Raw genomic sequence first — 16,022 nt, 5'->3', positions numbered from 1 at the left:
GTTTGGGAAGATCTTCTGGCAGAGGAAGCTGGAGTTCATCGTATAACTTGGGATCCAGAAGCTTTTGTAGTCTCTCAAGATGGGGAAGTTGCATCTGCTGAAGGGTCAACTTGAAGGCTTGACGTACACCTCTCTTGAAGGAGGGAGTAGAGATGGCAATTGCCAAATCTTTGAATTCCTGGGATTCAAAGTAATCCTCCAACACCACCCGCCTGAAAGTTTGTGCTCCCGAGGCCTTCAACTCCCCCATCTCTTTCCTCAGTTGATCATTGTTCTCTCTTTCGTCAGCCAAGAGAGCCTCAGAAGTCTTCAGGTCTACAACAGTCTTCCAGAGCTTTTGGTCAAGATCACTGACCTTCCCTTTGTATTTGCCTTTGCTTTTGGAAAGGTCATCTCTCTCCTTCTTCAACTTGGCCAGTCTCCCTTCGGCCTCCTCCAACTTTTTCTCCACTTGACCAGCCCGAATGTTCGCTTTTTGATGAAGTTGTTTGGCTAGTGCCAACTAGTTAGCCTAGTCCCGAGCTCTACCCAGAGACTCGACAAAGATGTGGACCGCCCCGGCCACGTACCTGAAGAAGAAACATTAGACAACTGGCAACAAAAAGAGAAAGAAGAACGGGATAGAACCGGAGGAACTTTACCTGTATCCTTCAGCAAAAAATTCTCTATTGGGAAGATTCTTCAAATACTCCTGATCAATATCTTCAGTGGCATTGTTCAGCCACTGCTCGGCATGAACCGAGTCAACAAAAACCAAGCTAAGCTCGAGATTGTCAGCGGAAGTCGAAGGCCCGACTTCCTATTCGGGTTTGTAGATACGAACCTTCTTTGGGGGAGGACGAGGAGCCACCTCCGCTTTTCTTTTCACACCTCCCGAGGAAGGTGCCTTCTTCTTTGGACTCTTTTCAGTCCCGATCGAGGCAGCCACTGCAGAAGATTGGCCTTTGGCCACAGTGGTCTTAACTGGGACAGAACCCGAGGCAGGGGTCTTTGTTTTCAGAACCCCGGAAGTTGAAGCCTTAGTATTCGTCACAGGCCTTCTCTTCTGGGCCTCGTCCATTCCCCCGAGCACTACAGCCATCAATTCCTCATCAGAGATGTTCTTGGCCACTGCAAGATAGAGATATATAATTAGGTCAGAACAGGGAATACAAAGTAAAGGCATAAAGAAACAAAAGCTTACCCGGGGAGAAGCCCCACAGTTGAAGCACTGTATTATATTCCATGGAATAACCATGGACTGCAAAATCATCCCCTTCCACTTGCTTGATGATCCCGACCCTTTCTTCTTCGTCGGGATCCAAGTCGACAGGGGTGTTCAGGAGATCAATGTCATCCTTGGATACCTCTTGGAATTGTGTAAGAAAAGGCTCGGGAGCAGGAGGTCTGAAGAAAAGAAAAAATTCCCTCCACTTCTTGGTTGTGGACGGGAGGGAATCCTTCAAGATGAAATTCCCTTGGAAAGAGGAAGATATCCTCTTTGATAGAAAAAACTAGCCATGCTGGGTATGAGGATGCAAAGAATAAAAATGATGAAACATACCAATGGTCGGGAAAACTCCTAAGGCATGGCAGAAACCAACGAACCCGATCATGATGCCCCAACTGTTCGGGCTCAAGTTGGATGGGCTAAGCCCGTAGTGTCCTATGAAATCTACAAAAAGATAATGCAAAGGAAGACGCAAGCCCCCGATGAAAGCATCATAATATAGGGGATAGAAGCTCGTCGGGGGACTATTCGCCCTTTGATTATCAGTCGGGAGGATAACCTGGTACCCCTCAGGTATACTAAAGCTTGACTTAAACCTATCTAAGTCTTCTGAAGAAAGGGAACAAAGATAAAATTCAGGTCCCAAAGAGGTTTGAACAAAATCGATGTGCCAGGGGGTTAAAGGCTGGGATTTCGCCAACGCCAGGGCATCCCGGTCAAAGGATTTCTTATCGAGCTAATGAGGAATAGTTCCCCGAAAACAACTAGGACGTTGGAATGGCAGACGCGGTGGGGCTTTCCTAGAAGGAAAAGAAACTCAGGACGAGGTCGAAGCTTCAGGAACTAAGAAGGCTTGGGGAGAAGAGGCTGAGGGATCACAAGAGGTGGCTGTAGATTCAGGTCTCAAAGCACTCTGGGCAGAAGGTGTTGCAGAATCAGAAGCTGCAGAAGACTCGGGATCATCCCGATGTCCCTCATCTCGGGATTCAACGCTAGGAGCTTCATGCACTTGAGCCTGAGCAGCTTGAGCCCGAGCGGCTTGATATTCCCTATCCTTACGGTTCATCTCCCGAATCTCCTCAAGAATCCTAGGGTCATCATCAAGAGGGCCATCACTAGAAGTACGGGAGCTTTCATCGTCTGAAGACTACTCATGAAGGTCCTTCAGGCGATCCTCGGTCAAGTTAAATCTCCTTGTTTGATTGCTGTCACCTTCACTCGCATATCCTTCAATCCGACGACGCTTCTTTTCCCGATAGATTGGGACGGGAGCCTTAGGCTGATGCCTAAAACCTCTTAAACTCACTTTAGGTCTCTTTGGGGCCATGGAAAGAAAGAAAGAACTTATTGCTTAAAGACTTGAAAGATCTCGGGAGCTTAGTCGGGAGCTTTTCTTAGTCAAGAGCAAAGAAAACTTTAAATCAAAACGAAGATGAAAAGGTTCTATTTATACTGCCGGAAGAAGTGTTACACTTCCTGATCAAACGGTTACGACATTTAATGATCGACGGTTCAGGAAGGGAGACGATGTAACTCCCCGAGGCAGTCATTATGACTCTATGCATAGCTCTTTGACGTGGCAAGCCTAGACTGGACGAGGACTTCGAGGAAAATCGTTACGAAAATGGCTAGTCACTTCATTGTTCAGGCATTTAATGCTCCCGAAGCCAACACTCCCTCATTCTCCCAAATAAAGTAGAACAATATTTGGGACAAGAGGTTTATACTCTCTCCTTGGTCAGGACGAACGATGAGACTACATATGATGGAAAAACTCCCTTATCCTACCGAACAAAGTAGAATAACATGCGGGATAAGATGGTCTTGACCTGACAATTGGGATTGTCTTCAACTCATACAAGCACAAACAGATACATCTCTCACTCCTAACCTAACTTTCTCTACATTACATACATCAATCCTCAGGACAATCCCCGATACCCCCCTGGATCATGGATAACCAGTATTCTCTCGGAGACTTGGTAGCTCTTGAAGGGGGATTGTATGAGAAGGATCTTTTAAGATCAAGAACCAAGAAAGACAAATACACTCGATAGCTTAACTTCCTTGCTATCCCACACATTGTAAACAACGATCGGGATAGGGGGCTTATGATACTGAAGTTTCCTACTCGACCGGGTCAGCCCGACTGGGGCTCCATATCTAGTCAGATCTCTCATGATACGAGTTTCCTACCCGATCTAGTCATACCCGGTTGGGGCTCCATATTCAGTCGGGAGAGGAGCCGACTGGCTTGATCAAGGCGAGATGAACACTCGACTAATATGGCAACCATTCTCACTGAGAAAAGTCAACTCCTTTGCTGATTGAGCGGGATCGACGATAGGAAGGCGTGATCTCAGGAGAAACAGCAGCCACCGTCGGGTAGACTTACCATATACATAAAAGGTAACATGAACGCTATAAGAGGAGGGACCTACCCCTCCGGTAAGTATCCAATACATTTTTAACTTCGTCTTGTGTTCTCTTGGGACGAGACCTTAGATTGTTCACTGCCTGACTTAGCCATCGGAGGCGATTGCTCGGTATTCTAGCTGGCCCGCATCTAACTCTTTTTGTAGGACTCATAGTCTTCGTCTTATAAGGGGCTCAGTCGGGTACTGCATCAACATAACTGATACGCATCAGGTAAAAATCTTTCGAAGGGAAAGAACTTGTGTCTCTAATGTCACTTGTTGTAAGTGTAGGAAACCGGGTCACATCAAATCCGAGTGCTCGAATGAAGAAAAGAAGAAAGCCTAAGTGGTTGAAATATCCTACATCACAAGTGATGATGAAGAAGAAAAGGAGAGACTGATGAAAAAAGAATCAACTAGGCTCTAATGGAAAAGTCCAAGGAAGGACAAGAAGACCTTGAGTAAAATCTTCCTATAGTCTTAATTCCATTAGCAATGATGATAGGAGCTTAGATGAAACAAATGACATGGATAGGGACAACTTAATTGGAGTATTGTCCAAAATAATTAAGGACCCTGAAAAAGGCTATTAAGGGAGAGTGTGGTGTTCTCTTTCCTTTTATGCATTCATGTAGGGGGAGAATGCATACGTGAGGAAGAGAAATTGTTGTCTTATGCATTAATTTAGGGGGAGCATAAGTTAAGAAGGGAGAGTTAGTTTAGGGGGAGCATTCCATTCTTTTCTCATTTTTGTTAATGTGAAATCTAGCCCAAACCCTAGCCTGGACACCCTATTTGTTTTGGATGAAGAAGTGACTTAGTGGTGTTTGACCTTGAAATGGGACCCTGAGTTCAGTGTGGATATGTTTAGAAGGTCCTAGGAAGTCAAGTCAAACCTCTCCCTCAGGGTAGATCTGAAGACCCGAACTGAAGGAAGAAGTCTTTGTGGGCCATCTCAATAGAAGACATGGTGTTTGACCCAAAACCCATGGAGATTGATGATGGAGTTCCTTTTTGGAAACCTTGTCTGATTTAGAGATGAAACTGCACCTTGATGAAGAAGAGTCTAGTTGATGGACCTAAAGCCTAGTTGGACATGATTTGAAGGCATTCCTCTATGCTAGGTAAGTCATATGTTGAGTTGGGAGAAGCCCATTTGAATTGGAAGAAGTTTGGGCCTTGAAGTCCCTGACTAAGGCTTTGCTGACACCTTGGTCTACTGGGCCAGTCAACCAATAGGACAGCAAGATTTGGTAAGATCTTCTTTTCGGGTTTTGATGCTCTATTTAATGGGACTTCGTGTTTCTTAGCCTCCTTTGTCTCTAAAACCCCTAAAGAACATGGGAAGTCTCTCTCAAAGCCTCTCTTGGTGTTGTGGAATATCCCCAAGCATTCTACCAAGTTTCTATTTTGGTTTTTCTCATTCAAGGTTGGTATTCTACCTCTTTCTTCTCTAATCTCTTCTCTCTACTGTTCCAGCTTATTGTGCTAATTGTGAGGAAGGTATTACACTACTATAATTGCCTATTCTCTGATCTCCTTGTGTTTTAGAGTGAAACCCTATTCACTCTATGCATTCTTTGAAGCCATATGGTTATTCTCCTTGTTTCTAATTTGGTTTGATAGCATGATCCTTTCTTATTGTAGTTTTCCATTCTAATTAGTGTTAGACATGTTTATTCTTAGTTTTTATTGTTGATCTACTGTATTCTATCTCTTTGAATGAATCTCCATTCATTCCAATGATGCTATGATCTCCATATTTGATTTTTCTAGAAGAGATCATTGACATCTTCATGAATGCATGCTTAATCTTAATTATCTAGCATGATAGATCCATTCTCATGATAGTTCTTATCTCTGATCTGTTGCTAATTTTCCTTTAGAGTGAAATCTTGTTCTCTCTAAATTCTCCTTTGAATCCATGGTGTGTTTTTGTTGAAAATCATGTTTTTGACCAGTTTAGAAAGTCATGTTTCCAAATTAGTAAGTATTGTTTTTTTTTTTTATCATAGATGGTGTCCAATCCATGCTAGATAGTCTTAGTATGTTTATGTGGAGTTTCCCTTTGAATTTTGGAGCAATCAGACTTCAGACGAAGAATTTATGACCGATTTAAGGTTTGCTGTCGCGTACTGTTCACCTAGTTGACTGGGCTAGTAAATCAACCAATCGACCAAGGTTGACAACAACTCCATTTTTGCTCTGTTTCGACTCCTATCTCTTGGAATTACTTCTTATGACCTATACATGTTTTCACAAGCTTGTCTAGGTGATTTTGGAATTGTTCTCTGATTTCTTACTTGAAGGTTATAAGTTCGGATTTCAAGGTGAGTATTCCAGCTCACAATATGCCTATTTACATGCCTTGTTGTAATATGACATGAATACATGATCTAGCTACTGTTGTTTTGTTTTCTTTACATCATGATACTTCTGTAATGACAGTAGCATGTTTATAATGCGATTTATATATGGAATTGACTATGAATTGATGTGGGTGTGATTTGGATTATGATGTGATATGTATGGAATCATGCTATATTGTGGATGCCTAGGTTGTAGTTGTGGAATGGGGAATGCCCTTTTGGCGTTTTTGTCTTTGGACACCAGTGGAGGTGGTATGGGACGCTCTCCTATGGTGCCCCTTGACTCTTTCCCTGACTACTGGTTGACATACCTAGGTTTGGTCTAGCAGTGTTTGGCTAGGAATACTCCATTATATCAAGCCTGATTTGGCAGGGTATTGAGACCAAGTGACCCGTGGTAGCAATGGGGATTCATGGGCGCTCAAGACCGGTGAGTTATATCCGTGAGAGGACATGATTCACATTGTGGGGGCCATTCATTGGTAGGGTCGCAAGTAGTAGAGTTGGGCTCATGGGCGCTCAAGACCGGTGAGTTATATCTGTGAGAGGACATGAGAGCTTCCCGTTTGCTATTTGTGGATGACCAATAGGGTTAATGAGTCCATAGTCCAAGTTGGTTGTAGCCATAGGATACAATGACTCTAGTGGGAAGGATACCGAAAAGGATCGTTGGGGGTGAGGAATGAAAGTATCCAACTCAAAGTTGATATAACTAAGTAGATGACTTGCATTGGGCTAAGATTTACCCTGTAGACGCGCTAATACTCAGACCAATGGTGATGTGAGAGAGCGGTGACCTAAACCCCAGCCATGGAATGTCCAAAAGGGATGCAGGACTCAATTACTACCAGAGAACCCAAGATACCGAAATGGTTGAGGGAAGAGTGATTTGAGACCCAACCAAAGGAGTATGGTGCTATGACTTAAAGCGTGTCTACCAATAGAGACTAGCATACATATATAGAGTTAGAAGCATACTTGCATATATTGTTTCATATCATTGCATTTATGTTTGCCTTGATTGTGTGTGAAGATGCTTATTGTGATTGAATATATTTGCTAAGTTCTTTTGAGCTTACCCTTCGGGGGACTTGCTTTTAGATGACTTTGCAGGTCCGAAAGAGAACCCGTACCACAGTACAGAGGACCCTTCCTTATATGGTATAGCTCTGGAAGTCTCTAGAGAAGGTTATGACTGGTGGGGCAGCCAACACTCAGGTTTGGACTACATTGATGGTTCCTATTGACGGCAGCCGGCATCGTCTTGTTCACAGGGATCGTGAGCTAGATGCTGACCTAAAGCTACAAGAGCACAGCCCAAAGGTGAAGAAGATGATGATTGAAGAATAAGAAGAGCCGATGGAAGATGTTGATTAGATTGTCTCTTTTCTTCTAGACTTTTTCCTTTTATTTGTAATAGCTTAGCTTTACTTTAGTTTTCGATCTACCTTCCGCATATGTTTGTGGGGTATATTTCCGCTATACTCTACAGTTTCTTCTGATTAGTATCTTGTTATTTCCACACTCTGATATTCTTTTGTGATCCTTCTGAGATCATTTCTTGACTTTGTTTATTAAAATACTTGAATACTATGATTCGTTCTTGCTTTTGATTATGTTATTGTGCTAAATGGATATGATCGTTCATAAACTTGATCTTCAGGCCTGTGGACCACACCTCTGGGTATTCCAGATAGGGTACCAGCTGGAGGGATGTGACAGTTAATGACAAAGGGGGAGTGCTATTTGAGGAGAAGCAACTCCTATTTTGTTTGTTGATGACAAAAGGGGGAGAGAATTGTATAAATTAGATAATTCATTGGGAAAAAATGTGATAACATGCATATGAATAAGTATTTATTAATATTAATGATCATTCATATTTTCCATCATTCATGTGTTTGTAATCATCAAAAAGGGGGTGATTGTTAGAAAATGCCATGTCAGCATTTGCCACATTAGCCTCCATTGGTTTTGATGATAACAAACATGAATTACTAATGACTATATTAGGTTGTGTTGTTTTAGTTCAAGATGACAAAGTGGACCAACTCCAAGTCAAAGCCATATGCTCATTGTTTGTGAAATTAAAAGTAATCGCAAGTGCCGATATCGTGTAGCTAACGGGTCGATCTCAAGGAGATATGCCACTTTAGAATTAACTTCTTAATGATAATGCGAGAGTGCAATGATTCAAATTTGTTAATTACTTAATTAAACTAAACGAACGGTCCTAATCTATACATCTAATGCTATCGAATTGAAACGAAAATAAAGCAAACATAATCAACGCATAATTAATAAAGGCAGAAAAAATGCGAATAATAAAAAAATAAAAAAAAGGGAAGTGATCCGAGTGTCAACTCTGGATCTCAGGAAGGGGAATATAATTATAATGACTTTGACCGTGGACCCTTTTCCATAGCTTATAGTCCACCGATCGAGGGAACGGATATTAGAGAAAAAGAAATTGTAGAAAAGAAATAATTAAAGCAATAAAAGGAAAGGGAAACCTTAACCAAAGAGTGGCACGACTATAGGCATCTCTGATCAAGGACCCAGGGGAAGGGAGAACAATAAATAAATGTTGAACGTAAATTGCAGAAAGTAAGTAATAGAGTACTAAAAGGAAAGGGAAACCTTAACCAAAGAGAGGCACCACTATAGGCATCTCTAATCAAGGACCCAGGGGAAGGGAGAACAATTCCTAAATGCTGAAAGTAAATTGTAGAAAGTAAATAACAGAGTAATAAAAGGAAAGGGAAACCTTAACCAAAGAGAGGCACGACTGTAGGCATTTCTAATCAAGGACCTAGGGGAAGGGAGACCAATAAATAAATGCTGAAAGTAAATCCTAAATTAAGAATATTGAGGGGTAGATAGAATCGGGAATGGAGGGGGGAGAGTAGATTATTGAAGAATGTTACTTACTTGCATATTTGAACTTCAAACAATAAGAAAAGAATTGAATAAACGATTTGAATCTCAACCAACCCTAACAACCAGATCTAGATCTGGAATTGCTAGACCAAGAAAAAAACGAATCTTGAAACTTGAAATTTGATCTTGAAATTGCATTACATAGAAAAATTAAACCTAAACATTCATTCTAGAAATTAAAATCTCACGAAAGCAATCAAAGAAAACTAAAGAAAGCCTAAAATAAACTGAAGAGAAAAGAAAAAGTACTTCTACTAGCTCTAAAACCACGTTCTCCCTTGATGGAGTATTCTCTCTTTTTATAGAGTTTACATGAGATATGAATCTTGACAGAATTTGAATCAAACTCGGAGTTCCTACCTGACTTAACCGATTATGGTTTTGGCATACTAATTGGACTGACTTAGAGAGATCAAATGAACAATTACACCATTGGATTTGAGGATCAAGAAGTCGTGAAGCTCTCCTCCAAAAATCAGCTTGATCGGACACCAGATGACCATTCGATGAAGGGCTTGATCGAAATTGAACAGAGACATTCAAAAACGAGATTTTTCCTTCTTCCTTATCTGAATATAATTCGTTTTCCTCTTTTTCTTTCTTTAATCAAATCCCAAATAGGAAATAAGATATTGAAGTATACAAGGACTCTTTTCTCCATTTGGACTCTCTCAATAATATCTCTATAGATTTGATTGATAATTTATAATCTCAGCCATAGATCAAATTTGCCTTCTTTATCTCTTAAATATTTTGGAGTTGGCCCATAATCACATCTCTAGCCCATCATGCTCTAGATCAGGCCTTTTCGCATTTAAGAATTTGAACAGACCTCTTGACGTGTAAAATTGCATGATTCATACTCAAAACTCCAAATATTTGTTTAAATCTTGAAAAGTCCTAAAATCTGCAAAAACAACATAAAATCCAAGGTAGCTCCACTCTAAGTGTGTAAAATGCATGCTTTATGCCCTAAGATTTCACACATAAATGTGCTCATTAGATTCCCCCACACTTAGACTAAGCTTGTCCTCAAGCAAGAATAAAAGGAAAAAAAAAAAACAAATACAAATGCAGGTAAGAAACTAATGCAACATAATAAAATCCTAACTCACTTTCGTAGGAATCACGGTTACACTTAGCATGTGCAACAAGCCTTTAAACCACTAGGTTACCCCTAGAGGACGAGTTTTGTCTCGTGGATGTTTGCAGAGAATATAAATCCAAAATTCCAATTTAGCTCAAAATAAAACATTGCAAATTCCAACTCTAACAATTGGTAAGTACTCATACAAGATCAATAGCTATGACAATTTTCCTACCATTGATTTAAGATCCCCCATACTTGAACTTTATTACCCCATATTGATTCTTGAGACTAAGCATATATCTCAATCAAAGACTCACTTTATATCTTTCAAGTACACCTCTCCTTTAAGCAAAACCACTCATAAAGTAAGGGGACCAAGGACTAAGGTTTTGAAGTATTTTTGACCAAATATTTTTACCAAGGCATTGATGACACTTGTATTTATCTCTCTCTTATTTTTTGAGTAGTGAACTCTACTTTACTCCACTACGGTTGGCTTGAATAACATGGTGGAGCAAACACCAGAAACCCGAGTTACTTTGTAGCGTTACTTTGCATATGCCCACATAGACAGTGATGCGAGAGTTCTTTTCAATAATCTCATTCCTAAGAGTTTCAATCAAGTCACCTCAATTCCTGAGTCGGAGTGCCTTGTCTAGTTTTAAGGAATTCAACTTTTACTTTTTACTCTTTTTTTTCTTCATGCCATAGAAAAAATTGATCTCAAATCCTAGCCAAAGGAACAGGGACCCACAAAACTCATAGATGGTCCAACGCCTTATGTTAAGGACCTTTTATTTTTCTAAAGAAAGTCTCATCTAAACATATATACAAGTTACCTTCCTCTCAACAGGTTTTTTATGTGTTCATGATGGGTACCAAAATCACTCTCATTTCACACATCATAACAATTGAAAGAGTATGTACACTATCCAAAAGTCAAAGTTAAAATCTACATAGAAGCTATACCTCCCCACACTTAAGTAATGCAATGTCCTCAATGCATGCATGAAAATATAAACAAGGAAGACAAATGAGGGGTATACCTTTCAGTCAAGATGTGCTTAATATGGGAAGCTTTAGTCTTATCTTCAATATCAATGTATGATGGGGAATGCACTCCAAATAAGAAAAATCATGAATAGAAAAGTCATCTCTAAAGATCTCAAGAAAAACATTCACAATGTTAAAGAAAATTCTCATCATACGTTGAGGTTCTCTAGAAGGTTTAGTATCCTTCAAAAGATGAATATGATGTTGTTCAATAGAAGAGCTTAGACCTTTGACCTTAGTGATAGACCAGCTCAATGCTTCTCTATTATCATTCAACAGTGTGATCAACTCTTCTGCTTTGTTAGAAGTTAAAGTAGAGACAACAATGACAAGAAGAGAATTATCTTGTCCCAATAAAATATATTTTAAATTAGAAGGCAACTCTTTCAATTCTAGCTTGGAAGGTTCAATTATTGAGGGCTTAGGAATGGAGATGGAGATGGATAGGGGTTTAATAGGCTCCAAAGGTATGTGAAAACTTGAGACTTTAGAAAAGAAGGTTTCACTATCATCTTCCAACATATCCATACATTCTTGAAATTGATGATCAAAATCAATCTCAAAGTCAGTAATCAAATCATTAGGAAAATCCAAAGACTCCTCAATCATATTGATTTCTTCCTTAATTTGTGGTTGTTTCCCTATCCTGAACATATTAAACTCTATAGTTTAATTTCCAAAAGACAACCGTAAAGGCCATTTCGACAATTGATTAATGCATTACTAGTAGCCAAAATGGTCTTCCTAGAATTATTGGGATTTCATCCTTGATTGAAAAAGGTTTAGTTTCTAGCACAATGAAATCAACTGGAAAAATAAATTCTCCCACCTTCAGTAAAACATCTTCAACCATCCCTTTAGAAATCTTAATTGACTTATCTGCCAACTGAGAGTAGTTTTAGTTGCTTTCCATTCTCCCAATCCTAATTGCTTATAAACATGGTAAGGCAAAAGATTCACACTTGCACCAAGATCAAGTAAAGTATGTTCAATTTGTGTATTGCCTATGACATAAGCTATGGTAGGGCTCCCTGGATCCTTATACTTGGCTGCTACAGGTTGAGTAATAATGGAACTGATGTTACCTGCCAAGAACGCCTTTTTGGGAACACTAGTGATTCTTTTATGAATGTATAAATCTTTCAACACTTATGCATATGCGGGGATCTGGGATATAGCATCTAAAAGAGGGATATTCACTTCTACCTTTTTGAAGACATCAAAAATTTTCTCCATAGTTGCAGTTTTCTTCTTATTAACTAGATGTCTAGGATAAGGGGCCTTAAGAACATAAGAATTCTCATTTGAAATTCGCTCTTTTCTCATAGTTTCAGCTAATGGTTTAGCAAACTTAGGTACTGCTACAGTAGTTGGCTTCTCATCAGCTTCTATGGGTTTCTCAGACAAACCTTCTTTAGGAGATACTTGAACATTCTCCTCATCACAGTGGTCACTAATCTTGTTCTTTTCATTAATATGTGACTCACCTATTAAATACCCTTTCCCACTTCGCAATGCAGACACATAATTTATTGAAGCTAAAAGAAGGGGAGGATTCAACTTGGTTGACTTGATTTGGTAAATTTGGCTATCTTTGTTGAATTTGAGTCCTAGGATTTAACTCAGGTTAGCTAGGCATTTTACCTTTTTCTCACTCAGACAAAGAATTTGCAAGAGTGAAAATTTGATTTTCCATATTATGCTTAGAAGTCATGAAGGTACTGGAAAGCACTTCCATATTTTTCTCTAAGGTAGAAAAACGAGAAAAATCCAGATTATTACCTCTGTTGAAACCAAGTGATGATTGATTTTATACAATGAGAGGAATATGAGGCACAATAGGTGGATTGACAGGCCTAGCTAAATTGGGATTCTGAAAATTAGGGGCTTGAGGGAACTGGAAATTTTGACTATGAGAAAATTGTGCACTTTGTTTTTGAGGGGCACCAAAGTGATTTTGTGTGGAATAATTGCTTAATACATTTTGGTTTTGCCCTTGAGACCATGAAAAGTTAGGATGATTCTTCCACCTAGGATTGTACATGTTACTGTACGGGTTTGGAAACATCGCACTAACATTTTCATGTTGGCCTCCAGAATAACTAGGGCATTCCTCAACTACATGTGTAGGAGGCTGACACCATGCACACATAGCAATAGATTTGTCAATAAAATGTGCTTGACTTGGTGGTGGCGGTGCAGCTTTTACTACCAGTCTCTAACTTTTTCAAAAAATTATCTATTCGTGCTTCCTTATGAACTTGGCTATCAACAAAATATCCCCTACTAATCCTTTAAGATTCTTGGTTTGACTCCCATTCTCTAGTTCTATCTGCTAGGTCTAAAATAAATTCCCAAGCTTCGGAATCATCAATGAACGATATAAATCATGTGGGGCACATAGATTCTAAAAGTTGCTTTGTTTGATAATCGATACCCTCATAAATTATTTGGCATAAATGCCATAATTCTATACCATGGAGAGGGCATTCTTGGAGAAGGCTTTGGAACCTCTCCATTACCTTAGCAAAGGATCATTGGGTTTCTAACGAAATTGAAGAATGTCATTTCTTATTTTATTCGTCTTGGAAAAAGGAAAGAATTTCTTTAAGAATTTCTTTAAAAATAGGACAGTGAATTGTTCCCATGTGGTAATGCTATCTCGAGGTAAGCTATAAAGCTACTTTTTGGCTTGGTCCTTTAATGCAAATGTAATAAACCGTAGTTTTACAGCATCATCAGTGAATTGTAGCACTTTCATAAGGACACAAACCTCCTCAAACTCCCTAAGGAACAAATATGCATCTTGATCAAATAACCCATTAAATTGGGGTAACATAGACAGATAATGAGATTTAAGTTCAAAATTATTACCCAAATGTATACAGGAGGGTTGTGCAGATCGAGTTGGATAAAATCTATCTCTAAGACTCTTAGGTGGAGGTAGGTCTTCCATGGTCTAGGTAGACACTCAGACAATTCTATTTGTGGAATCACGAGTCCAAACACACATGCACTAACCACCTAAGGCAATTAAAGGCTCTTGTGAGAGAATGAGGTTATTATTTTTTTATTTTTTATTTTTTAATTCTTATAATAAAGTAACTAAAGAATAAGAGAAAAGAAAATAACAAAAACAAAAGGGAAAGTAATGAATTCCCCACCACAAAGATTGAAACAATGATTCCAAAGTAGTAAGGTTGCCGTATAGCTGAGTGCTGTATAGGTTTGACAGCAAGGGAATCTGTATAGTCTTTGGAGCCACCTACAATCGAATCCTAAGGATTCTACAGTAGAGTGGGGACTACTATACGTTTTTGTTTCTACTTTAGTTAAGAGTAATATCTTTGAATTATATATTTTTTAAACACTTCGACTTACCTAAGAATGAGAAAAGTAAAATGGACTAATACCTCCCCGGCAACGGCGCCAAAAACTTGTTTGTGAAATTAAAAGTAACCGCAAGTGCACGGTATCGTGTAGCTAACGGGTCGATCTCAAGGAAATATGCCACTTCTTAATGATAATGCGAGAGTGCAATGATTCAAATTTGTTAATTACCTAATTAAACTAAATAAATGGTCCAAATCCATACATCTAATGCGATCGAATTGAAAAGAAAAATAAAGCAAACATAATCAATGCATAATTAATAAAGGCAGGAAAAAAATGCGAATAATAAATAAATAAAAATATAAGGGAAGTGATTCAAGTGTCAGCTCTGGATCTAGGGAAGGGGAGTATAATTATAATGACTTTGACCATGGACCCTTTGCCGTAGCTTACAGTCCATTGATCGGGGGAACGGATATTAGAGAAAAAGAAATTGCAGAAAAGAAATAATCAAAGCAATAAAAGGAAAGGGAAACCTTAACCAAAGAGAGGCATGACTGTAGGCATCTCTAATCAAGGACCCAAGGGAAGGGAGAACAATAAATAAATGCTGAAAGTAAATTGCAGAAAGTAAATAACAGAGTAATAAAAGGAAAGGGAAACCTTAACCAAAGAGAGGCACGACTGTAGGCATCTCTGATCAAGGACCCAGGGGAAGGGAGAATAATTCCTAAATGCTGAAAGTAAATTGCAGAAAGTAAATAACAGAGTAATAAAAGGAAAGGGAAGCCTTAACCAATGAGAGGCACGACTGTAGGCATCTCTGATCAAGGACCCAAGGGAAGGGAGAAAAATAAATAAATGCTGAAAGTAAATCCTAAATTAAGAATATTGAGGGGTAGATAGAATCGGGAATGGAGGGGTAGATAGAATCCCAAATCGAGATCATGCCAAGATGGACAAGAAGTCTAAGTCAAGATGACCATGCCAAGATGGACATGAAGATGATCATGAAGAATGGAGTACAAGAAGACTCAAGAACTTCAATGATCAAGACTTAGATGAAGTTAGGACTTAGGACACCTCCATATGCACTCTCATGTAATTGTATGTAATCATGTGCATATCATGTCACTAGACTGACCTAGGACATAGTAGGAAGGTGTATGAGGCTTAGGGTTGATCGAAAAGACCAAAAACCCAAGCCAATTCCAAGTCCTATACTTGACTTGCTGCAGACGAACGTCTCCGTCTAGTTTCTGTCAGGGTCACGAAAGTAAGATGGAATTCCGTCTGGCTTGCTAAAGCTAGATGGAGGTCCATCTGGTTTCAACTTAGCCTCCAACGGCTACCGCAGACGGACGTCTATTTGGGCTAAAAACAAGACATGGGTCTCTTCTCCTGGCCTCATTGTCTCTATCGATCTCACAAGTCTCTCTGGTATATATAGGGAAGGGCACATCTGTGAATGAATCCATTTACTATACTCCTCTCCTCCTCCCCTAGTCTGGTCTCGTTCTTTGAATCAGTCTTTGTTGCACTGTTAAAGACTTATCGATGAACTAGCATCTCGCATCTCGATGAACTAGCACAGCCCTTCTTCCGCCAAC

Source organism: Hakea prostrata, chromosome 9 (assembly GCF_041222555.1).
Source record: "Hakea prostrata isolate BN-2017 chromosome 9, UWA_Hpros_2, whole genome shotgun sequence".
Classification (NCBI taxonomy): Eukaryota; Viridiplantae; Streptophyta; class Magnoliopsida; order Proteales; family Proteaceae; genus Hakea; species Hakea prostrata.
Note: the sequence above shows the minus strand (reverse complement) of the source record.